Here is a 27019-nt window from a genome sequence, read left to right on the forward strand (position 1 = left end):
GTCCTTCCTTGCATTAGATTTTGCTTGCTTTTCCCGCTACAGACTGTTTTTTGAAAAATTTGCTTGCACGCATCCCCAAATTTTTTTTTATATATTAGTGTCGTTCTCACACTGATTTATACATAGTCCTAGAGCAAATTTATAATCCAAAGTACTAAGTTACTTATATCTATGTACTTAACGCACATGCTTTAGTTAAGGCCATATTTTGTTTATCTTTTTTCTCCCTACCGTTTGATGTGGTTTTCTCAGCAACTGAAATCCAATTTAGAGTTGAGTAGAATATTTATATATATATATATATATATATATATATATATATATATATATATATATATATATATATATATATATATACATATATATATATATATATATATTTTATTCAGTATATTATATATTCAGAATATTGTTCAGTCACAAGGCAGAATAAATTGGCTGAATTGGAAATTCTAGGGTTGTTTTGTTTAATTTCTTATTTTATTCCTCACCAGCACAGTGGCAGATCCAGGAGGCGAGGGGAGCCCCACCCCCCTAACATAGTCTAAAGTAATATAATTTACTTAATTAACTTAAGTTTGCGATAATTAAACTTGTTCCTAACGCAAGTTTATTGGATCAGCCTATTTTGCCCCCCCCCCCCAAAAAAAAAATCCTGGATCCGCCCTCCCCACAACACTCTTTTTGTTGTTGGCTAGTGAGAAAATTTTCAATTTTTAGCTGATTCAGGAATCGTAAGCATTGTCTTGATTAGTCTCAATAGTAAAATGCTATTTTAAAAACAAATTTATGGGAATTTTGAAAAATAGCCTGACACCCCTAAAAAATGGCGTCGAATAGAAACAAAAAGTATGTCATTGAAATAGCCATATCCAAAAACCTTGCAAGGAAAACTTTAGTCTCCTGGCGTGAACATCAAGGAAAATCACTCTCTTGGATGGGTAGCACCGAAGTGTTAAAGAAAAGACCAAAATAATAAACCTAATTTAAGAAAACTGTTTACAATCGTTATTTAGAATTTCAACACTATTGAATCAAAAGTTTGACGCCATAAAGTTGTAGAAAACAATACTTTTTCAAGGTACAGTCGCTAAGTCATGACAGTCGCATGATGTCATAACGTCATGATACAAAAAAATAATGGGGAATAGATGATATAATAATGCGGAATAGATACAAAAAATGCAGTCTCTTTTTTGAAAAATTGTATTCTAGTTCAACCTGATCACTTTTAGTCACTGAAAAATCGTACTAGAACTTTTTGTTTCTGTTCGAATGAGTCCTTTCCGGTTCTTCAAGGACCATTGGTTCGATACGTTCACTCCTTGGAAAAAATACGAAAAAGAAAAAACCAAAACAAAACAACAAACAAATAAACACGGACCTGTAAACTTTAAAATACTTCATTTTTATATAGGAGCTTGTAACCTCTATGCTAGGGTTCTCTGAGATGCTGAATTTGGTGGTGTGATTTTCATTAAGATCACTTGACTTCGTGGAGGTATTCCTCGCCTTTTTTTAAATTGGGCAAATTTTCTCTGGCTCGTTTGAGGGGTAACATTAAACTTAAGGAATGTTACATATTTGGAATCACCGTAAAAGGGGAATTCTTTTGATGTATCAATTGTTATCAGTTTTCCGTTTTTTAGGGTTTCGGTTACTTTTAGGCCGAGTCGCTCCCTACTTATAGAAATATAGAAAGTTCATTTCCACGGACTGTTTGAAAAATAGTGTCATGACGATTTTACCATTTACTCTTGTTAAAATTGTTTATGTACTTTCTATATTTTCCTAATTATCTAGCTCCTGATCAGAAAAAAATTTCTTTCAACTTTTATTGATAAAAAAAAAAAAAAAAAAAAACAGTGTATAACTATTTTGGTTTAAGATCTAGCACCAATAATGTTTTGGGCTTCTTTATAGAATAAATTATAACTTTGAGAACTATGTAATTTTATTGATCCAACAAGCCAAATTCATAACAAAAGTAGATCCATATTGGTTATTTTCTCCTCATTTTCGCAGAATTCCATCTCTTTTTTTATCTCTTTTTTTATCAGAGAATTGCGAGCCCCTCTTGTACAGCGGTCAGTTTGATTTCCTAACGCGTTTTTCTGTTTCGGTCTCTTTCTATATATTCTTTTTGGACACTCCTCTTCTATCTTTCGCTCTTCATTATTTTTGCTAAAACAGCGCCCATAAAAAGTTTTCAACATGCACTGAGCTCTGATGCGCTTAAGTTCCTTCTTAGGTAATTTTCCATTTTTCTTTCGTGGTATTTTTTTTACATCATCATCTGTCATTTTGAGTCCTTGAGAATCACTTTCCCTCAAAACCTCCTCTTTAGCGTGTTGAAGTGTTAGTGGTGGATTAATCAGTCCTAATAATACTGGCCAAAGAAGTAACGCTTCAAGTCTTTGTTGCAACAAGAAACGAGATTGCTCTGGTGAATTTTGAAAATGGGTAGACACACTTTGACCTTCAAAACAGGGTTGATCGTCACTATTTTCCCCATTTCGTCTTGTCTGGTTGCTTGATTGTTGAATAGAATCATGTTTTATATCCCATGATCCATTACTTTGGTCAAGGAGATATTCACGGTGCAATGTTAAAGATCGAGCTAAAATTAGCGTGGATGCATTTGGAGGATGGTAATGGTTTTCTGATTCGTCGTTGTTCGAAATACTGGTTGGTAACGGGAGTTCTGGCTCTTTGAAAGTTTCATCCGTCGCAAATGAACCCTTTGACAAGATATGGACAAGATGGTGTTTCACAGAATCACATATAAAAGAATCCATACCAGGGTTACTACAAATACTTTGTCGTGTTTCTTCAGGACTTTCAATATATTTTGAAATAAAACTAGGGATATCAGCCTTTAGGTATTTTAGTTGGCGCGAAAGAAGTACTGCACTGCTTCTTGAGAATCTCGAGTGTAAGTAAAAAGTCGGGCTTCTCCTGTAAGATTTTGTTCTTCCCACTTTGGTGAAATAGGACTTGCAATACGTCTTACAACGCTTTCTAGCGATTAAACATTTGTTAGCACTTGGTGTGATTTGTTGGATTTTTGTTAGGACATGTTTTCGAAATTTACTTATTCGAAAGGTGCCTAACGAATCCAAAATGTTGTCATCTTTCGAAGAGGAAGTGTCTTGATTATGTTGTTCGCAATGCGCATGATACATTAGAAAGTTTTTGCGCTGTACTATCTCTTCAAGGGATTTGCCTGGAAATGATTTACATAATTTTTTTTCCATGTTATAGTTACGTCTATATGTCATGTGTAAAAGTTTTTGGTCCATTTCTAACGACCATTGAGTGGATTTATATTCTTCCACTATACCCTCTTTAAGCAATCTTCTATAGCGGAGTCTGATAGAAATTGAGCTTCTATTAATTAGAGGTGGAAGATACGCAATGGATTCGGGAGATATGTGCTTCTCATGTACGGCATCTATGATGTAAGCATCTTCTTTTCTGGAATAAAAAATGTTGCTGTATGTATTATTTTGATACAACATTTTTAGTTGATGGTACGAATAATTTGGAAATGACTGCAACAAGTCACATTCTACTTCATAAAAATTAGAAGATCGATGGGTGACAAACTCATTGAATCTTTCAACGTCTTCGGGCATTAAAATTTTACTCTTTTCAAGGAGTAAGCGCTTAATATGACTTAAAACCCATCTTTTAAAGTCTTCGGGAATTAAAACTGCAGTCGTTTCAAGGTCCGTTGCAAGCTCTTGCTGTGAGCTCTCATTCAGACTTAAAACCCACTTTTCAATTTCTTGAAACAAGTTTCTTGAACCGTCTTTGGGTAATGAAATTGTACTCTTTTCAAGTTGTAAGCGCTTAATATGACTTAAATCCCGTCTTTTAAAGTCTTCGGGAATTAAAACTGCACTTGTTTCAAACTCCGTTTTTAACTCTTGCTGTAAGCTCTCATTCAGATTTAAAACCCATTTTTCCATTCCTTGCTCTCCATTTTTGAAACTACTTATCCATTCCTTCAAACTCTGTTCCTCTTCCCTTGTGATTGAAGCTTCGAGCAGTTTAGGCTGACAATAAATTGACCAGAGATGACGTAAATATTCTGGTGTTGTAGTATCTTCAATCTGATCTTGAAGTAAGATCCTATTAACTTCGCGTGATAAATGCACCCAATCAAGCTCATTGTTATCCATCACTGCTAGCATGGCAAATGCTTGATTATCTTCGATACTTTTCATTTGTTTACTAATAGAACACCTTAGCTTTTGATCAGGTTTGGAAAGCGCTTCGGAAAGGGCTTCGGAAAGCGCTTTATATTTCATATCGATTATTTGCTCTTTAAGAATTGCAGCTACTTTTTTCTTGATACAAAATACGGGCCTTTCTCTGTTCTGAAATGACTCCATAATATCCTATTCAATCTTAAAGAAATATATATGAGATATTACACTCTTGACTAATACACAAGTTTTAAAGCAACTGTATCTCTTATATCCCAACATTGACGTCATTTTTATGACTTGACTGGTTTTATGACGTGTTTGATTTTAAGATGAATGACGTCATAAAGCACATTTTTATGACTTGGTTAGCTGTGAAACAAGAGTTGAGGTAATCTTTCAAAAATAGTTGATATAAATGATATCGGACTAAGATAAAAATAATAACGGAAGGAATATGAGCAATTCTTAAAAAAAAAGAAAATAGGAAGGGTAGTATTTTCGCATAGTGCACCTAGGAGAGGTCTTATAATCTGTCTTGGAGTGGGAGGGGGTGCGTTAAATCTGATTAAAATTCATATTAGACCTCTATTTTTTCAGGAGGATTGTGATTTTCTTTGCTATATAAGAATTTTCCTCAAATCTTATGTTCCTCAAAGTTCCCCAATGTTCCTCAAATCTTATTGTTGAAGTTATTGAGTATTCTTTGTAAACAAGTTTGTGTGTTAAGTAATGTTTCAATCAATGAATTAGTTTACTCATACTAAAAAACAAGGAAAACTGAGGGTTATTTTGCCCAAGAAGCCTAGCTCGTTGGGGGCCTAACAATACGAAGAGAAGAAGCCGCAAGCACAATAAGCAATACACTAAGTGACAGAATACCCCCCCCCCCCCCTTAAAAAACAGAGGAAAGCGAGAATGTACCATAGAATACGATGAAATTTACTAACAAAAGAAGCTAGATAGTTCTTTGAAAGTTTAATGCATCGCAAATGAACTTTTTGACATGATAATTTAAAAAACTTTTCCTACAAAACAAGTTTTTCAAAGAAAAGTAAAGAGCTTTATTAAGCCAAAAATTAACAATCATAAAGTTAAGCTATCTTCCAAGCGTAAAACTACCACAAATCACTATCAATAAATAAATGAAACTCAAAACGAAAAGAAATTACATTAAATAGCTGAGTCAAACTCAAAACGAGCAAAACCAACATAAGTAGAGCTGATAACCCCCCATGGCTCCTCAAGACCAGAAAATAATTTGTGCTTTACTGAAAACAAAAAACAACTGAACGTTGATTGTCAGTTTAATATACAGATACTGATATTTATTTCTTAAATTCTTAATATTTTTGTTTATTAAACAAAAAGTGAAAACATTTAAAATGTATTTTGATTTCAGTAAAACGCACCTTATGTTCTGGTCTCGAAAAGGCGGGGGGGGGGGGTATCAGCCCTACTAATGTTTTAGTTTTTGCATGTTTTGAGTTTGGCTCGGGTATTTATTGTAATTCCTATTCGTTTTGAGTTTCATTTATTCATTGATAGTGATTTGTGGTAGTTTTATGCTTGAAAGATTATTTGACTTCATTTCTGCTCATTTTTGGCTTAATGGAGCTCTTTACCTTTCTTTGAAAAACTTGTTTTGTAGAAAAAGTTTTTTTAAATTAATTTTTGTTTGTTTTTTATTGATATAGTCTTTTTAATGAAAAAAAAAATTACATCTTTTTTTTCTCTATAAGAATCTATAGTTTGGCTTTCTGTTTGTGTGTTGGGAGAAACTTTTTCAATTTTGTTAAATCCTGACACAAATATTATTTTTAATTTACATTTATACCTCCTCAAGTCGAACGGAAAAATAAAGTTTAAAATCATCCCCGAAAAATTCTATCTCTGCTCTTTGACAACCTGGATACACTTGCACTCTTTTTATTTATTTAAATTGTAAGAGCAGAAGTAGTAATAGTCATAGCCCTGAAAGCTCCATCTTAATACCCCCAGTCGTTATCAATATATTGCTGAAGTGTCTTATTGGCAACTCAAAGCCTTTTGATTTAATAAGTAGCATTTAGTTTTAAAGCATAATGGGCCAATTGCATAATTGTGTTGGGGTGGGGGTTGACATGTCTAATGTTCCTAAAGACATAATAGCTAGACCGTTCCACTAAACTGAATTAAAAGGCTTTCTCAAAATTTTGACTGGATGTGTTTTGAGTAATGAATGGTCTTGAGAGAAGGACTGCTTGCCCTCCAATCTTTTTTTACTCTTAAAAAGAGCACAAGAAATTTTAATTCTGAATCGGATTAGCTCTTAAAATGCTTTAATGATATTTCTAGTGATTATAGAGTGATGCTGCCTATCATATTGCTTATATGTCCTTTGAAAACTAAATGGATACAGTTTTTAGTTTAATTGAAACTCCCCTAAAACGTTCCCGAAAAGTTTCACCTCAATACCCCTAGCATCATTAGTTACAGTAACTGTAATGGTAGCATCAAAAGTATGCGCATAGTGCATTCTGGCTTGTTCAAAATCTTCCACAAATTACTCTTTAAGGTCTAACTTAGTAATATAACTTGTTCTTGAGACTTTGCTTTGTCACCTGTTTGAAAGTTCACATGCTCATAATTTGTTTTGATTTAGTTCAACATCCGCCTAAATATTCCTTATATTTGATTACTACAGATTGCTATATGTTCTTTGGACTATTGGTTACAAAATGGCTATCTCACAATTTCGATAGAATGCGTTTGGAAAAAAGAGAATGTAAGAGAAGGGTGGGGGCTATTTTCCCTCCGTCGCATTTGGCTCTTAAAAGGGAGCTAGAAGTATACATTTCCAATCAAATGAGCCTCCTCTAAAACTCACAAGACAATCCCTTGCATATTCCTCAAAGACAAAATTTCCAAACCTTATTACGACGTTGAACTAAATAGCTATCTCAAAACTTTGATTAGATGTGTTAGGGGAAATGATTGGCGTAGAGGGTGCGCTGGTTGCCCTCCAATCACTTTTGAGAGGCCCTAGGCCTCTCAGTTTCCAACCGAATGACCTCTTTTTGAAGTTTCTGTGACAAATTCTTCTATACAAAGTGTTTTGATAAAGTTCAAAGTTCAATAATGCCTATGATAAAGTTCAAACTTTCTCAATAATATATACTATACGTAAACAATGTACGAATTGCCTAACTTACAGGCTGAGATGCCATCTGAACATTTTTAGAGTTTTTTGGACAAATTTTAACTCTAAAAGACACTAGGACAGGACTAGATCAAAAAAAGTAGCCTTAGGAAATAAAAGACACTTTTTGAACATCTTTCCGAGTGAAATGTCTTTATTTTCTTCTTTTTTTTACTTTTTTTTAATTTCTACTTTACTTTTAAGCTTTGGTAACGGCTTGGGGATTTCTTGTAGATGTTTTTGTGCCCTGCGCAAGCACCATTTATCAACCAAATAATTCTTAAAGTCATAAATAATTTCTTAGACCACACTGCTTTTCCATCTACAAAAAATTAAACAAGAAAAACGGGTTTTAATTTCTATAAAGCAGTGAAGACATAAAATTCTATAAAGCAGTGTCTATATAGCATGTATTCACTGCTTTATAGAAATTAAAACCCGTTTTTCTTGTTTAATTTTTTGTAGACCTAAAGTCTTAACCAATGTAGTATACTAGAACTATCAAATCCTTCTTTTTCTTCTATCCTACGGTTGTTGTTTTTCATCAAGTCGGTCAACTTCAAGGACCTACCTACTGCTAGTGGCAAAGTCACCAAGGCCACTGAGAAGGCTGGAAAGAAGAAGTGAATGGCCATTCCCTGCTGGCACGTTCCACGTAAATCCCTTTGGCGTGTAGCCGTGTGCATATGGCTGATATTATAAGCCTTCTGAAGCCTATTACTGATTCTAAGTGGGAGCAAAGGGGTAGCTAAGCCTTAAAATTTCCACAGCGGTGGTGGGCATCCAGGCAATGAGGCTTGACTCTCAGTCCCAAGGCTGCATAGGAAGTCCGTTAGTGCACGTCAAAGTGGTGAAGGGGTGTAAATATCACCGAGCTCCACGCCAAGCAAGGTGATGGCCAACGTGCTTTGGGTGACCATAAGACTGGGGACCTTGTGATGTACCTTATCCCCAAGAAACGCTCAATAATGATGACAAATATGATGATTAAAAGTTTGGCTACGGCATCCCCGGTATTATGCAATACGACGAGAATGGCGTTCTCGTCGAAAAGTATGCTAGCTACTGTTCTATCAAGAAGGCAAGACCTGAATATCGGCTGCTAGAACCCGTGCTCGAATAAATGTTTATTGACACAATCTTTTGTAGCTGATGAATATTATCTTTATAACTTTGATAATCTGTGTGTTTCTGACACGAGACTAAATGGACATAACATCTTGACCCTTGAATTCTCGGATGGGAAGGCGGTCTCTTTTTTAGCTCGGGACCATTAGATGGATCTGGCCGGGCAGGAGTAGGTATCCTGTTGTCCCCTAAAGCAATCACTGGGCTCATCGAATATGAGCCTGTGTCTGAGAGAATCGTACGGGCAAGAATTAAAGGTCGCAGGAACAATCTGACTATCCGTAGCGTTTACGCCCCAATAAGAGATGCCACCAAACAGCAAAAAGATCAGTTTTTCAGTGACCTGAAGACAGTCATTGATAAGATTCCCCGGAAAGATATTCTCCTGATTGGAGGTGACTTCAATGGCAGAATCGGTAGAAAGCTGAATAACTTGGAACAGACGATCGGCAAGCACGGCCTTGGAGACAAATGCAGAAATGGAAACAGGCTTCTGCTGTTCGCAATGCAGAACAATCTCGCTGTGGCTAACACCTGGCTTAGGCACAAGTCATGTCATACGTATACACGGAAATCTCCTGATGGAAGAGTAAAGGTCCAAATAGATTATCTTCTTGTATCCCGATGATGGAGATCCATGGTGTCGGACTCGAGAGTGCGCAGAGGTGCTGCCACGGAATCACAAAATTGATCTGACCACTGCTTGCTGAAGACAAGGCTAAAGTACAGACTTAGCTCAAGGAAAACTACTAAGCCGAACCAGAAAATAGACGTGTTGAAGCTGAAAGTAGATGAGTACCGAGGAGCATTTGTCCTTGAACTCTCAAACCAATTCGTTGTTCTTCAAGATGACACCGAGGAGGCAAGCCCGATTGATCAGTGCCCCAACTGCCCCAAGATAAAGATTGAGAAGAAATGGAGCAAACGCAAGGACCACATCAATGAAGCTGCCCCAAACATACTTGGGTTTGTCAAGCGTAAAACCAAGAAATGGCGTAAACCTCAGAAAAGACACTCAAACTCTGCCAAGAAAAAAGAAATGACCAACAAGAAATCCCCCACATACAAAGTGCTACGACAAGAATGTCAAAAATCGGGAAGAGCTGACAAAAAAGCCTGGTCTAATATTCCCAGTGATATGGAAAGAGACACATAACGGAACGATGCACGAAAACTCTATCAGATACTTGCAGAATGCAGTGGGAAGAAGAAGCAAACTACCATCCTCTCGTTATAAGGTGAAGGTTGGGAAAATACTCACAAGCAGCGAGGAGCATATCGAAAAATGGCGTGCTCACTTCCAAGAGCTATCGAGACCAGGAGACAAGAGTAATCAAAAGCAACCACTTACTGCACCGCAGAACCCCCCACACAAACAAGCTTAAAAATTGTATTTACAGACCCACCCTCCAGGGATGAAGTAATTAAGGCAATCCAAGTTTTGAAAAACCTTACAAGCCCAGGATTAGTTGGGATTCCTGCCGAGCTACTGAAAGCTCTCCCTGGTGATGGATGAACTTCATAGCGTGATAAGTGAAGGCTGGGACAATCAATACATCTCAGATGACTGGAAGACCTCAATAATTGTCCCTATCTTCTAAAAAGGAGACCTAATGGACTGCAAAAACTACCAAGGTATATCCCCTATCCCCATTGCTGCCAAGCTGTTTGCAGTCATACCTTTAAATAGATTCAGAGACACCCGAAACAGACGAACGGGACTCAACCAAGCAGTATTCAGGCCGGGCATGAGTTGCTGTGACCAGATTTTTAGCCTGTGACAACTCCTTGATCACCAGTTTAAACACCAGCAGGAAACAATTCAAATCTTCATAGACTTCATTACCGCGTTTGATTTGCTCCATCGTTATGCAATATGGGAAGCAATGAGAGAGGACGGTGTGCCTGAGAAGATCATCAATCTGCTCAAGGCATACAATGCTGGAACAAAGGCCCGGGTAAGAGTCGATGGCCATCTTTCCGATCTGGTCCTGATCGAGGAAGGTATATGAGAAGGCTGTGTCCTTTCACCATCTTTGTTCAACTTCGTCATCGATTGGATCCTCCGGGTCCAGGACAAGTATAAAGGGGTTGCAGTGAGCCCGTCCTTCTTCGTCACAGATCTTGACTATGCTGACGATGTGGACATGCTAGCTGAATCTGTTGCACAAGCCCAGGCTATGATAAATGACATGGCAGTCAAGGAACTCTCAACTGGTCTCCAAATAAGCCTACCAAAAACAAAATCCATGCGAACAGAAGGGATGGATGAAACCCCTGTTGCCCTAAATGGTAATCAGATAGAGGACGTCCAGTCGTTCAAATACCACAGATTGATGGTAAACCTTGCCGGCAAATCTTCAGAAGAAATCCAGAGCTGCATATCGTCAGACTGGAGTGTCTTTTTTCAACTATGGAAGCAGATCGAAATATCACCACGCACAAAACTCCGAGTGTATGAAGCTATGGTTCTCTCTGTTCTCCTCTATAGATGTGAAACATGGTCACTTAAAGTAGCCGTAGCGTTGAGCTTGAATATATTCAACCACAAATGCCTGCGCTAAGTCCTGTGTATCCGCCTCTCAGATAGAATCTCGAATGAAGAAGTAAGGAGAAGATGTGGGGATTGCCCACTTGTCTCTGACATTTTTAAACACAGGAGACTGAGATGGTTTTGCCACGCAATGCGCAGACCAGATGACCATATAAGCATAATATATCTCAAATATCTACCACCACCGGCATGGAAGAAGAGGGCAGGAGGCTTAAAGAAGACGTGGCTAGCAATAGTTAAGTCTGATCTGGAGCCAATCAGAGGATTCCGAAAATACGGCCGTCGCTGGGATTGCTAGTTGGCATGAAATGGTGGAACCTGCCACTCTCGAGCGAAACCTATGGAAGGAGACATGTCGTCATCTGCTGGGCGCCACGATGAGTCTGGATGTGGCTTAAACGTGCAACAAGTACAAGTAAGCACAAGGTTCTTATTATACTGCTGTCATAGAAAGAAAGGAGTTTCGCAGAAAAGCTGTGTTGCGGCTCAATTTTATTTGTTGCCGCTAGCGAATGTTTCTGTTTTACATTCTATACCCTCAGCTGTGATTTTTTGTCTAACGCTTGTCGCCAGTTTCTACCTAATATAACTCAAGCGAATTTGTTTCAATCGGCCTTGTCTTCTCACTTTTTTAGTTCTCTAAAACGTCATTTTTTCTCCGGGATACTTATAAATTTTCAGAAAACGACAAGATAGGGGAGTTTTTAATTGATTATAACCCCTTGACCAACCAGTTGACTGAGTGGTTAAGGAGATTGACCTATTTTGTTGAATTTTAAAGCCATGTAGGTCAAAATAGACATTTTGTTGCTACAGCCTTTGCTACAGCTACAACTACAGCTACATTGCTACAGCTAATATTCCAACACGGGTTACGAGTCATTCAGCTACTCTCATTGACAATATTTTTGTTGGTTCGAAGTATCTGGACCGTAGTTATGCTGATGTGGTTCTGTACCCTTGTTCTGATCATTTTCCAGTTCTCGGATCGGTACTTTGTTTCCGCATAGAAAGAAATGAAAGAAAAAAAGTGAAGACTCGATCGTTAAAAAAAGAGAACTTACAGAGGTTTGGTGATGAGTTGAGCAGCACTGATCTTAGAAATATTTTGGAGATAAAAGATGACGCTTCTGGGGCATTTGATTGCATGATGGGGATCATACAGCCAATTTATGACAAGACTAGCCCAGTTAAATTTGTGAAACCGCATAAGGATCAACCCAGGAAGCCTTGGATAACTACAGAAATTCTTGAAGCGTCAGATTTAAGAAATCAAGTGTATGTAGATTATTTAAATAGTAGGTGTGTCAAGAAATTGGAAGAGTTTAAAATAATACGCAATAAAGTGAACTCAATGAGAAGGAAAGCTAAAAAAGAATATTTTGCTAACCAACTGAGTTTAAATAAGGATAATGCGAGGGGAACTTGGAAGGTTATAAATGACCTACTGGGAAAGAGGAAAGAAGCTCCACCCAATTCGCTGCTGATTCAAGGAGAAGCAGTGAGTGATGAAACGATTATTATTTGCTGAGTTTTTTTCAAGCAAACTAATAAATTTGCTGAGTTCTTTTCAAGTATTGGTCAAAATGTGCAGGCGGAAGGGTTAGTGAATTTTAATAATGGTTCCTTGGAGGACGAATTTTTGGATGAAAGAGGAATTAGAAATGAAATTGAATTTCAACCGTGTACTCGAGATGAAATTCTGAAGGTTGTGAAAACAATCAAATCGAATTCAGCAGGGACAGATGGAATTAATTTGAAGGCTTTTAAATCAGTGATGTGTTATTTAATACCATGTCTCGTCCACATAATCAATATTTCCCTGGAAACTGGGGTATTCCCCGATGCGCTTAAAAGGGCAAAAGTCATCCCTCTCCATAAAGGTGGGTCTAAACTAGATATAAAAAATTATAGACCTATATCAATCCTTCCCCTGTTTTCAAAAATATTTGAAAAAATTGTGCATAAAAGGCTATATGATTACCTTACGAAAACAGGGATGTTAAGTGAAACTCAGTTCGGCTTTAGGAAAGGTCACTCGACGTCGGACGCCGTGCATTCTCTCTGTGATATTGTAAATAGATGCTTTGAACGTGGTGAAATCCCTTTGACAGTTTTTGTTGATTTTAGAAAGGCGTTTGATACAGTGGATTTTAAAATTTTACTCAAACGTCTACAGTCCCTTGGAGTTCGTGGTAATTATCTGAAATGGTTTGATAGTTTTTTAAGTGGAAGTTCTATTCAAGTTGTTTTAAATGATGCATTTTCTTCTCCCTATCAAGTGAAGTGTGGTGTACCTCAGGGATCTGTCTTGGGACCACTTCTGTACCTTGTGTATGTTGATTCAATGCGTTTCTACTTACCGGAGTGTTTTATCATGACTTTCGCGGGTGATACTGCTTTAACTATGTCTAGTCGAATGATTGATGATCTATTGTTGAAAGTAAATAGGGTTTTAAGGTCATTTTATGTATTTACGAGTTTCAGCCTTTTTTCAGTGAGTGTTAAAAAAACTAATTTTATGATTTCTAGGAGAGTTGGTAAGCCTCCGAGTGTTGATGGAGAGATATTTTTTAATGGTAAGCCTTTGTCACAGGTGCATGAGGTGCGTTATTTGGGCTTCCAGCTTGATTGTAATTTGTCTTGGAAGCACCATAGTGATCTTGTTGCAGCTAAAGTTGCTAGAGGTCTGGGAATTTTGCGTCATTTGAAGCATTTTTTACCACTATCGGTTCTTTTATTATTGTATCATAGCATTGTTGCGCCTTATATTTCTTATAGTTGTGTCATTTGGTCTAGCAATTTTTATGCAAATTTCAAAAGAGTGCAGATTTTACAAAATAAAACAGTACGTCTTCTTGGGAATTATATGGAAAATGTGAATGATACCGCGTCATGTTTTAAAAAATTAAGAGTGCTTAACATTGGTCAGATTCGCGATTACCAAGCTGCTATTTTTGCCTATAGATGTTGGAATGATGTATGTCCTCCAGTTTTTAAAAAATTTTTTCGCGTAAATAGTTCACTCCACAGGTATGCGACTACAGAGGCGAAAAATTTTACGGTTGAGTATAGAGACACCACACGTCCAGGTTTTGGAATTCGGTATTTGGCTCCAGCTATTTGGACTGATATCCCAGTTGGCGTTCGGGAAGCTGAACACATTGGGTCGTTTAAATTAAAAATAAAAAAAAATTATTGGGAGAGGGGAGGTAATTTATTATAATTGTCATCATTTATGTCTTAATTTTTTTTTTTCTTCATAGTTTTTGGTATTATTGTTTAAATTGAGAGAGAGTGTTCAGGTCTTTTTTCAGGTCTTTTTTTTTTTTGTGAATTATAATTTTGAGAGGTTGAGAATTAGAGGATTGCAGCCGTCTTTCATCAGGCTTTTTGAGCCTTCCCCGGGCGGTTGCTTGTATATAGTTTATTTTGTAATTAGTAGTAAATAAAGCAAGTCAAGTCAAGTCAAGCCGTTTGGACCTTGTCGCATCCAAAGATCCTTAATAGCTACCGAAGATCAACGACTCACATCTTTTTCGCATAACTTATGAAAATGCCAAAGTGAAAATGATCTCTATGATTGGTTCTTTACTTTTCGAATAAGATAGGCAGCGGCATTGATAATCGATATAAAATTTCGCTCTGTTGACATTCTAATGACGATTTATGCCACATCTTCAAATTGAACTAGTATAATTTGTAGCGTTAATGACAAAGATGGAAATACTTGCAGAACTCATGCAGGTAACAGACCGCGAGGTAGAGGAACAAAGAAGGACGGATTTCACAGATGTTTGGCATTTTTTTTACAGGCTTTGAAAATTCATAGTGACAACCCTGTATATTGGCTAGTTTTCTAGAGGGACACTAAAAGTGTCCATTTTTGGCTGATTTGGACTTTTGTCATTAAAAGTTTTGGTAACCCTGCTTACAGGCCTTAACCTGAAGACTCTGGGGAGGTCGACATCCCAAAAGACATAATTACTGGATCTTTCAATAATTCTGAACAAAATATTACTCTTAAAATTTTTATTGGATGTTTTTGGGGAATGATAAGCTGGTGGGGGAAGGGCTGGTTGCCCTCCATTAACCCCTGACTCTTAAAAAGGGCACTAGATCTTCCGAGTTCCAATTGAATGAACCTCATCCAACCCGTTGCTTATACGACCATCCGTTCTGTAAAAATCTTATATGCCCAGGGTATACCTTACAACCTTTGCCCTTGGGGACTGGTGGGTTGTGTCCACCCTGAAGCCATTGTTATATGGTCTTTGGACTTTTGTGAAGAAAATGGCTACCTCGTAATTTTGATCGGATGGGTTTTGGGAAAAGATGATGTTAGGGGGGGTGGATGGGCTAATCGCCCTCTATCAATTTGGAATCTCAAAAGGGAACTAGAACTATACATTTCAAATCAAATGAGCTTCCTATAAAGCCCATACAACTACCCCTTCCATAAAAATCTTATGTGCCCCCGGAGCATAACTTACAACCTCTGAGGGTTTGTGTCAACCCTGAAGTCCTTGTTATGTGATCTTTGGACTATTTTTGAACAGGTGTCTGTCTCAAAATTTCCGTTGGATGCATTTGGGAAAATAGACCTTACGGAAGGGGGGGGGCGTTTGCCCTCAAAAAATTATGCGTGTATTAAAAAGGACACTAGACTTTTCAATTCTCAATCCAATGAGCCCTCTCTGAAGTTTATGCGACGACCCTTTCCATAAAAAACCTTATATGCTCCTGGGGCATAACTTACAACCCTTGCCCTGAGGGCTCTGGAGGGGGGGGGGATTAAACATCAAATACATAATTGCTGGACTTTTCAATTACGTTGAACACATTGGCTATCTCAAAATTTTTATTGGAAGTATTTGGGGAAATGTTGAGTGTTGGGGGGGGGGGGGAAGTTACCGCCCTCCAATAATTTTAGACTATTAAAGTTGAACTCTATCCCTGAGGGCTCTGGGGTGGGAGGCTAATGTTCGAAGAAATGATTAAAGGACCATTCAACTACGGTGAACAAATTGACCCATGTTATGGACAAAATAGTGTTGCACAGAATCAGATGTATAAAATTCCTAACCAGGGTTACCCTGGTTATTAGAAACTCTTTGTCGTCCCAGCAAATATTTGTTTAATAGGTCACAATATGTGTTGGTGCTACCTCAATTTTGGTTACTTATTTAATTTAACTATTTAAAGGCCGTGTTTGATTGTTCAGGGGTAGCTATTATTCCGCCATAAAAATTGAATATTTAGCCTTGATCTTTACTGTATATGTTTTTTGTACTCAATTTGACTCCGCCCTTGTTTAAATATAGTGCTCTTTGTTCGTCAACTACTTGTTTAGCTTAACTGTTACATCTTTCTTTCTCTCTTAGTTTTCTTCATTCGGTCTTGTGACACCATTCCAGGTGCTTTCTAATTTCTGTTGATATAGAGACAGTTTTTTTTCTTTCTAATGATTTTTATTATTTCTAATTATCATGGTTGCTGCGGTAGCTGCAACCTAGTAGATGCCGAACCACGGCTCATTGTAGGCAATAATTTTAAAAACTACTACTACTACTACTAACAACTCAACGCAGCACCAAGCCGCCCGAGGCCAACACAGCTACGCACGCTCCTCCTCCACCCCAATCTATTCAAAGCCTCCCTTTTTACACCCGTCCACAAAGTTCCCACTTCCTTTAAATATTTATTTATGACATCCTCCCACCCCAGACGAGGACGACTTGCTTTCCGTTTAGCACTAGATGGTTGGCCGAAAAGAACAATCTTCGTCAATCTGTCATCCTTCATCCGCGCAACATGCCCTAACCACCTCAACCTTTCTTTCATTATAGACCTCGAAAGTGGTATTGAACCACATTTTTCGTATAGCCTATTGTTTGAAATACGGTCAGTCAGCCGGGTACCCAGAACAATCCTTAAGTAATTTCTCTGGAAAACATCTAGCAAATCTTCATCTGCTTTTCGGAGCGCCCATGCTTCGGAGCCATATTTGACCACTGTCATCACTGTAGCTTGTAATATTCTAATCTTGGTTAGCAGACTTATCTTCCTATTCTTTCAGACTTTTTTTAACTGTGAAAAAACACCCTGAGCCTTGGCTATTCTATTTTTAACATCTTCACTGCTCCCACCATCTTTACTAATAATACTACCAAGGTAAGTGAAGTTGCCCACCTGATCAATCTTTTCATTACCCAACGTCACCTTTTCATCTTCACTTATTCCTAGCCTTGGTGACTTAGTCTTCCTAACATTAATTTTCAAACCAAAACTAGCACCCTGAACTCGCAAAACCTCTAAAACTTCATTCATTTTGCTCACACTTTCATCTAGAATGCTTAAATCATCAGCATAATCCAAGTCCAGGAGACTTTTTTCTCCCCATTTGATTCCGTGGTCTCCCATTGCCTTTCCTGTGCTCCTTAAAACAAAGTCCATCAAAATAATCCATATAAAGGGGGATAGAACACAACCCTGCAAGGTATTGTAATTACAACTGACTATCGAGAAAAATCTGCCATTTTTAGCTGATTCAAAATTGTAACTATTATCTCGATTAGTCTTAATGGTAAAATGTTATTTTGAAAATGAATTTATGGGAATTCAGAAAAATAGCCTGAAACCCCCCAAAAAAGGATGTTGGATAGAAACAAAAGTATATCATTTGCACCGCCATGACTTCAGGCCCCTAACTTGAACAACAAGAAAAGTGACTTTTTGGGATGGGTAGTACTAGTGTGTTAAAGAAGGGCAAAAATAATAAACCTAATTTATATATAACGGTGATTTAAGAAAATTGTTTGCAATCGTTATTTAGAATTTCAATACTATTAAATCGATTGACTACCTTAGAATTTTGTTCAATGGAACTTGGTCCTCTTTGGGGGAGAATTATAGTTTGACGCCATAAAATTACAGAAAACACCGCTCTTTCGTGACGCGGTAACTTAGTTGTGACAGCTACATGATGTCTTAATGTCATACATATAATAATACTAATAGATACTAAAAATATGTATTTTTTTTTTAATTGCATCTTACTCAAACCCTATCACTTTTTGTCACTAAGAAAATGTACCAGAAATTTTGACTTCCATTCGAATGAGCCCTCACCTGATGTTCTATGGTTACTGGTTCGATGCGGTCACTTTTGGAAAAAAGAGATGAAGAAAAAACAACAAACAAATAAACACGCTTCCGTAAACTTAAAAATTCCATATTTTTGAAGATAGATTGCTTGAAACCTCTATACCATAGTTCTATAATATGCTGAATTTGGTGCTGTGATTTTTTTTAAGATCGCTTCATGTTTTGGAGGGGTTTGCCACCATTTTTGAAAATCAGTTAAATTTTCTCAGGCTCATAGTTTTTGATGGGTAACATTAAACCTAAAGAGTTTTACATATTTGGAATCACCGTAAAAAGTCAATTCTTTTGATGGGTCCATTGTTATCAATATTCTGTTTTATTTTGGATTTTGATCTCTTTTGGGCCGAGTCGCTCTTTAATCACAGTTCCTTACCACGAAATGTTTGAAAAATAGTGTCATGAGAATGTGGCCATTTACTCTTGTTAAATGTATTTTCTTAATTATCTATCACCTGAAAAAATGTATAAGCATTTTAGTTTATGACCTAGCACCCATAATATTGTGGGCTTCTTTGAAAAATAAAATACAATTTTGAGAACTATGTAACTTTATTGATAAGACAAGCCAAATTCATAACAAAAGAAGACCCATATTGATTACTTTCTCCTAATTTTTGCAGATTTCCGCAGGTAGATTTTCATATATAGACTTTCAAGCCAAAGGATTTTCAAAGCTCAAACATCAAGACAATCCAATACTATTGCATTAATACTCCTTACTGTTTCCTGTATTTTTTCATTGTCTCATTTCGGGAATGAACATTTATTAGTCTTCTTTTTCTTTTGTTAGGACATGTGTCTTCTTTTTCTTTTGTTAGGACATGTTTTCGAAAATCTCTTATGCGAAAACTGCCTAACGAATCCAAAATGTTGTCATATTCCAAAGAGGGATCGTTTTGATTATGTTGTTCGTGATTTGCATGATATACAAGAAAGTTTCTCCGGTGCACTATCTCTTTAAAGGATTTGCTTGGAAACAATTGAGATATTTCTGTTTCCATATCGTGGCTGATTCTATGTGGCATGTGTAATAGTTTTTGGTCCATTTGTAACGACCATCTAGTGGATTTATATTCTTCTATTATGCCTTCTTTAAGCAGCCTTCTATAGCGGGTTCTGATAGAATTTCCGCTTCTCTTAATTAGAGGCGGAAAATATTCAATGGATTCGGGAGATATGTGCTTCTCATGCACAGCATATATGATGTAAGCATCTTCTTTCCTAGAGTATCTTCTTTCATCTTCTAGAGTATCATATTCCTTCATATTCTTTCCTTCCATAGTAAGACGTGGAGAATTTTGAATGGATTCGGGAGAGATGTGATTCTCATGCAGATCATCCATGATGTAAGCTTCCTCTTTCCTAGAGTACAAGATCCTGCTAAATATATGATTTTGATGCAAAATTTTTAGTTGATGGTACGAGTAATTCGGAAATGACATCAACAAGTCACAGTCTACTTCATAGAAATTGGAAGATCGAAGGGAAACAAATTCATAAAACCTTTCAACGTCTTCGGGCATTAAAATTGTACTCTTTTCCAGTTGTAAGCGCTTTATGTGACTTATAACCCATCTTTGAAAGTCCTCGGGAATTAAAACTGTACTTGTTTCAAGCTCCGTTGCAAGCTCCTGTTGCAAGTTCTCGTTCAGACTTAAAACCCATTCTTCCACATCTTTTTCTGCTTCTTCGAAGCTACTTATAATTTTCTTCAAATTTTGCTCCTCTTCCCTTGTGATTGAAGCTTCGAGCAGTATAGGCTGACAAAAAATTGACCAGAGATGATGTAAATATTCTGGTGTCACTATATCTTGTATCTGATCTTGATCTAAGATCCTGTTAACTTGACGTGATAAATGCACCCAATCAAGCTTATCAATATTCATCACTGCTAGTATGGCAAATGCTTGATTATCTTCGATACTTTTCATTTTTTTACTAATAGAACACCTTAGCTTTTGATCATCTTTGGAAAGTGCTTCGGAAAGGGCTTCGGAAAGCGCTGTAGCTACCTTTTCCTGGATCACAAATGCGGACCTTTGTTTGTTCAGAAAGAACTCCATAGTTTTCTATCAAATCTTAAGGAATATATATATATGTAAATAAGATACTATACTTTTGCACTCTTCACTCTTACTGAATTCCTAAAGCAATTGTACCTCGCTTATAAATATTCAGTGACGTCATTTGACAGCTTGGGTGATTTTTCTGGCGTGTATGATCTTAAAATTAATGACGTCATCAAACATACCTAAACTATTTATGCAGCCGAGTTAGCTTTAAAAAGAGATGATGTCATTTTATGAAGCTTAATAATTAAAAGTTTCTTGGAACTAATAAAAAAACTTACCGAAAAATGAGTTTCTCAAAGAAAAGTAAAGGCCATTTTAAACTCAAGCTCAGCAGATATAAATACCTGTTAAAATTCAAACTCATAACGACCAGAAATTACTAATAAAGAATAAATGAAACCCAAAACGAAAAGAAATTAAATAAACAATCATAGCAAAAAACATACAACAAGTAATAATATACATGAATAAATAGATCTTAAAGCGAGTAATACTAAGATTGAATATTAAAATCAAGCTTAAAACTAAAAAAAAATATTTTGCTATTCACGTATAAGTGAAACTTAAAAACGAACAGATATAAAATAAACAATCAATGCGAACAATTATACTATAGATATTAATGTAAATGAATTAATAAATTTTAAAATGAGTGAAACTTCAATTAAATATCCAAATCAAGCTTGAAACGAACAAAAATCACTACAAACAAGAGTTTGTGTATCGCCACCTTTTCTCACTGTAAAAGTCTAAAACCTACTGCGTCATTGGCACTTTACTGACAACCAATTTTATTACAAACAGATTCTTTTGTACTTAATATTGAAAATAAACATTAAAATTATATTAAAATTTTGAACTGATGAGCTTTCAGCAATTAATATCATTACACATCAAATATTTAGTTTAATTTATTAATTATTTCTAAAATTGTTCAAGTCGAATATAGTTTCACTACAAACAAGGGTTTGGATATTACCCCCTTCCTTAACTGTAAAAACCAAAAGCCTACTGAGTCATTGGCGCTTCACTGAAAACGCATTATATTACAAGTATTTTCTTTTCCAGTTCTTACAGCATTGAAAATAAAAATAAAATTACTGTGAAATAAATTCTTGAACTGATGGATCTTTCAACAATTAATATCATTATATATCAAATATTCAATTTGATCTTGTTTATACTTTCCAAGATTGTTCAAGACGCATATAGTTTTCAGTAAAGCACCAATGACGCAGTAGGATTTAGAATTTTACAGTGAGAGAAGGAGGTGATACCCAGACTCCTGTTTGTAGTGATTTTTGTTCGTTTCAAGCTTGATTTACATATTCAATTTAAGTTCAACTCGTTTTAAGATTTGTTAATTCTTTTACATTAATACCTGCATGCATTGCATGTTTGTTTGCATTGATTGTCTATTTAATTTCTGTTCGTTTTAATTTTCATTTATGCTTCAATAGCAAAATATTTTTTGTCTGTTTTAAGCTTGATTTTCATATTAAATCTAAGCATTACTCGCTTTAAGATCTATTTATTCATTTATATTATCACTTGTTGTATATTTTTTGCTATGATTGTTTAATTAATTTCTGTTCGTTTTGGGTTTCATTTATTCTTTAATAATAATTTCTGGTCGTTTTGAGTTTGATTTTAACAGGTATTTATATCTGCTGAGCTTAAGTTTAAAATGGCCTTTACTTTTCTTTGAAAAACTTGTTTTTCGGAAAGTTTTTTTTTAATTAATTTTTGTTCGTTTTTAATTACAAAAAGTTTCAAGTTACTAAAAATTCTTTATTACAAAATCAAACTTAAAAAAAAAATCAAATATTCATCAAAGTATCAAAACTGGTATCAAAGCAACAATATCAAAGCATCCCTTCTATAAGAACCATATATATCCCCAGAGTATAACTTGCAACGCCTGTCCCTGGGCCCCCGGGGGCTGTGTCGACCCCAGAGTTTGATTTTGAATTAAAGTTATCAAGTATTTTGCAGTAGGTTGCATAGGTTGCATCAAAACATGGCCAATTGTAGACAGAGAAAAGCCAAGACAGATATATAGAATCTCTTGACACGGGCAGTGGATGGGAATAAAAATGGTTTCTCTTATTGGACACATAATAGTTTCTCTTATTGGACACAATATTTGATGGTTGAACTATTTTTAACAAAATGGTCACCTCAAATTTTTATCGGATGGGTTTATCCATCTGATAAACCCAAAGATGTGGTGGGTGGAAGGGTCTATTTGCCCTCTGATCTTTTTTACTCTGAGAAAATGAACTAGAACTTTTAATTTCCATTCAAATGTGCCCTCTCTGAAGTTTATACGAGCATCCCTTTCATTAGAACCATATATGGCCCAAGGACATAGCTTACAATGCCTGCCCCCGGGCCTAGGAGGGTTATGTCGACACCGGTGTTTTTTTATCTGACCTTTGTAGTAATTTAAAAAAAATGGCTATCTCAAAATATGCATCGGATGGGTTTGGGGAAAAAGGACGTGGGGGAGACTAGTTGCCCTCCGATCTCTTTTGACTCTAACAAATTGAGCTAGAACTTTCAATTTTCATTCAAATCAGCCCTCTTTGAAGTTTATACGAGCGTCCCTTCCATAGAAGCCAGATGTGCCCCCAGGGCATAACTTGCAATGACTGCCCCCGGGCACTGGGTGGTTTTGTCGACATCGGAGTTTTTTTTTGCTAACCTTTCAACTATTTTCAAAAAAAGGGCTATCTCAAAGTTTTAATCGGATGCATTTGGGGGAAAAGGGGCGTGGGGGTATAGTTGCCCTCTGATCTCTTTTGACTCCTAAAAACTGAAGTAGAACTTTTAATTTTCAATATAATAAGCCCTCTATGAAGTTTGTGAGCCCTCTATGAAGTTCAGTGGCATCGTTTGGGGGTAGCAGGGGGAGGGGCACTTGGCCCCAATAAATTGGAAAAAAGCTATTATATAGCCCATACCCATTGACTCTCTGGATGTGGAGCTTTTTTGCCCCCTCAATAAAAATGCTGGAGCTACGCCCCTGATGAAGTTTATACGAGCATCCCCTCCATGTCAGCCATATATGCCCCTTAGGCATAACTTACAACGCCTATCCCCCGGGCCCTTGGGGGCTGTGTCAACACCGGAGCTTTTGTTATCTGAACTTTGAAATATTTTTAACAAAATGTCTATCTCAAAATTTTTCTCTGATATATTTAGGGCCTGGAGGGGGGGGGGTGGCTAATTGCCCTCTGATCTGTTTTGACTTTTAGTTTACAATTAAATGAGCCCTCTCCGAAGTCTATACGAACATCCCTTCCATAAGAAATATATATGCCCCCAGAGCATTACTTACAACGCAAGCTTCCGTGCCCTGGGGGGTTGCGTCGACACAGGAGTTTTTCTTATCTGACCTTTGTGACTATTTTTAATGAAATGTCCATTTTAAAAATTTTATCGGATGGGCTTGGGGAAAAAGGGTTTGTGGGGGAGGGGCTAGTTGCCCTCGGATATCTTTTGACTCTTAAAAATTGAACTAGAACTTTCAATTTCTAATCAAATGATCCCTCTCTGAAGTTTATTCGAGTATCCCTTTTAAAAGAACCATATCCTCCCCCAGGACAGCACTTACAACGCCTATACCTCGGGCTCTGGAGGGGGGGTTGTGTTGACACCAGAGTTTTTTTTATCTAATTTTTGAACAATTTTTAAAAATCTGGCTATCTCAAAATTTGTACTGGAAGGGTTTGGCGGAAAAGGGCGTGGAGAGGGACTATTTGCCCTTAAAGTTCTTGACTCTTAAAAAGTGAACTAGAATTTTCAATTTCCAATCAAATGAGCCCTCTATGAAGTTTATACGAGCATCCCTTTCATAAGAACCATACTTGCCTTTAGGGCATAACTTAGAACGCCTTCCTCCGGGCCCTGGGGGGGGGGTTGTATTGGCACCGGAGTTTTTCTTATCTGACCATTTAACTATTTTTAACAAAACGTCTATCTCAAAATTTTCATTAGATGGGTTTGGAAAAAGAAGGCGTGGGGGAGGGGGGGGGGGCTAGTTGCTCTTGGATCTCAATTGACTATTAAAAAGTCAACTCGAAATTTCAATTTCCAATCAAATGAGCCCTCTCTGAAGTTTATACGAGCATCCCTTTCATAGGAACCATATATGCCCCAGGGCATAACGTATAACCCCTGCCCCTGGGGAGTTGTGTCGACACGCGAGTTTTGTTATCTGACTGTTGAACAATTTTTAACTTACGGGCTCTCTCAAAATTTTCATCGGATGCATTTGGGGAAAAAGGGGCGTGGGGGGCTAGTTGCCTTCTAATCTCTTTTGACTTTCGAAAACTCAACTAGAACTTTCAATTTCCAATCAAATGAGCCCTTTCTGAAGTTTTTACGAGAATCCCTTCCATAAGAACCATATATTCCCCAAGAGCATAACTTACAAAGCCTGCCCTTGGGCCCTGGAGGGCTGGGTTGACCCCGGAGTTTTCGTTATATGGTCTTCTAACTATATTTTTTTTTAAATGGCTATCTCAAAGCTCTTATCGGATGTGGGTTTGAGGAAAAAAGAGCCTGGAGGAGGGGGGCTAGTTGCCTTCCAATCTCTTTTGACTCTTAAAAAATGAACTAGAACTTTCAATTTCCAATCAAATGATTCCTCTTTGAAGTTTCTTCGAGCATCTCTTCCATATGAACCATAATGTACCGCCAGGGCATAACTTACAACGCCTTCCCCCGGGCCCTGGGGGTTGTGTCGACATCGGAGTTTTTTTTATGTTATCTTTGAACTATTTTAAACAAAATAACTATCTCAAAATTTTTATCAGATGCATTTGGGAAAAAAGGGCGTGGGGGGGGCTAGTTACCCACTGATTTTGACGCTTAAAACTGAACTAGAACTTTCAATTTCCAATCAAATGAGCCCTCTCTGAAGGTTATACGAGCATTCCTTCCGTAAGATGCTCCCAGGGCGTGACTTATAACCCTTGTCCTGAAGACTGTGGGGGGGGGGGGAGGGGGGAGTGTCCTGCTCAAAGATGTAATTTCCAGAAATTTCAACTACATTGAACAAAATGGCTATCTCAAAATTTTGATTCGATGTGTTTGGGGAAGTGGTGGGCTTAAGGGGGGGGGGGGTTGTCGTCCTCCAATCACTTTCTGGAAACTAGGTCTTTGAGGAACCCCCCCCCCCCCCAGAGCCTTCAGGGTAAGGGTTGTAAGTTATTCCCTTGGGGCATATAAAGTTTTATAGTAAGTGTTGTCGTAGAAACTCCAACAAAAGCTCATTTGATTGAAAATTGAAAGGGCTAGTGCCCTTATTAATAGTCAAAAGTGATTGCAGAGCAACTAACCCCCATGTCACGCCCACCATTTTACCAAAAACATCCAATCAAAATTTTGAGATAGGTATTTTGTTCAGCGTTGTTGAAAATTCTGGAAAGTATGTCTTTGAGGATGACAACCCCCCCCCCAAACCTCTCAGGGCAAGGGTTGTAAGTTATGCCCTGGGGGGATATAAGGTTTTCTTATAGAAAGTATTTTCGTAGAAACTTCAAAAGGGGTTCATTTGATTGGAAATTGAAAGGGTTAGTGCCCTTTTAATTGGCGAAAGTGATTGGAGGGCGACTAACCCCCCTCTCAAGCCCATTATTTCCCCAAACACATCCAATAAAAATTTTTAGATTGGCATTTTGTTCAACGTAGTCGAAAGTTCTGAAAATTAGGTCATTGAGCATGACAACCCCGTCCCTCCCCCCCCCCCACAGCCTTCAAGGCAATTGTTGTAAGTTATGCCTCAGGTGCATATAAGGTTTTTTATAGAAAATGTTGTCATAGAAAGTTTAAAAAAAGCTTATTCAATTCGAAATTAAAAGGGCTAGTGCCCTTTTTAATAGGCTAGTCGAAACTTTTTAGAGGGCAAATACCCCCCCCCTCTCACGCCCACCAGTTCCCCAAACATATCCAATCAAAATTTTGAGATAGGTGTTTTTTCAACGTAGTTGAAAATTCTGGATATTATGTCTGTGAGGATGATAAACCCCCACACCCCCATACCTCTCAGAGTAAGGGTTATAAGTTATACCCTGAGGGTATATAAAGTTTTTTATTGAAAGTGTTTTCGTAGGAACTTCAAAAAGGGTTCATATGATTGGAAATTGAAAGGGTTAGTGCCCTTTTAATTGATGAAAGTGATTGGAGGGTGACTAACCCCCTCTCAAGCCTACCATTTCCCCAAACACATCCAATCAAAATTTTTAGATTGCTATTTTGTTCAACGTAGTCGAAAGTTCTGAAAATTAGGTCGTTGAGAATGACAACCCCGTCCCTCCCCCCCCCCCCAACAGCCTTCTAGGCAATTGTTGTAAGTTATGCCCTGGGTGCATATAAGGTTTTTTATAGAAAATGTTGTCATAGAAAGTTAAAAAAAGCTCATTCAATTCGAAATTAAAAGGGCTAGTGCCCTTTTTAATAGGCTAGTCAAAACTTTTTAGAGGGTAAGTACCCCTCCCCCTCTCACGCCCACCATTTCGCCAAACATATCCAATCATAATTTTGAGATAGGTATTTTGTTCAACGTTTTTGTAAATTCTGGAAATTTTGTCTTTGAGGTTGACAACCCCCCCCCCCAAACCTCTCAAAGCAAGGGTTATAAGTTATACCCTGGGGGTATTTAATGTTTCTTATAGAAAGTGTTTTCGTAGGAACT

The 27019-nt window shown here is 37.2% G+C and overlaps 1 protein-coding gene across 2 annotated transcripts in view; it reads left to right on the forward strand.

Moving 5' to 3' along the window:
• The window catches only part of Girdin (protein girdin), a 245079-nt gene that overhangs the window by 153594 nt on the left and 64466 nt on the right, over positions 1-27019 (forward strand). The gene's annotated exons all lie outside the window — the stretch shown is intronic.

Source organism: Artemia sp. Qi Xiang Cuo, chromosome 8 (assembly GCF_049724085.1).
Source record: "Artemia sp. Qi Xiang Cuo chromosome 8, ASM4972408v1, whole genome shotgun sequence".
Taxonomy (NCBI): domain Eukaryota; kingdom Metazoa; phylum Arthropoda; class Branchiopoda; order Anostraca; family Artemiidae; genus Artemia; species Artemia sp. Qi Xiang Cuo.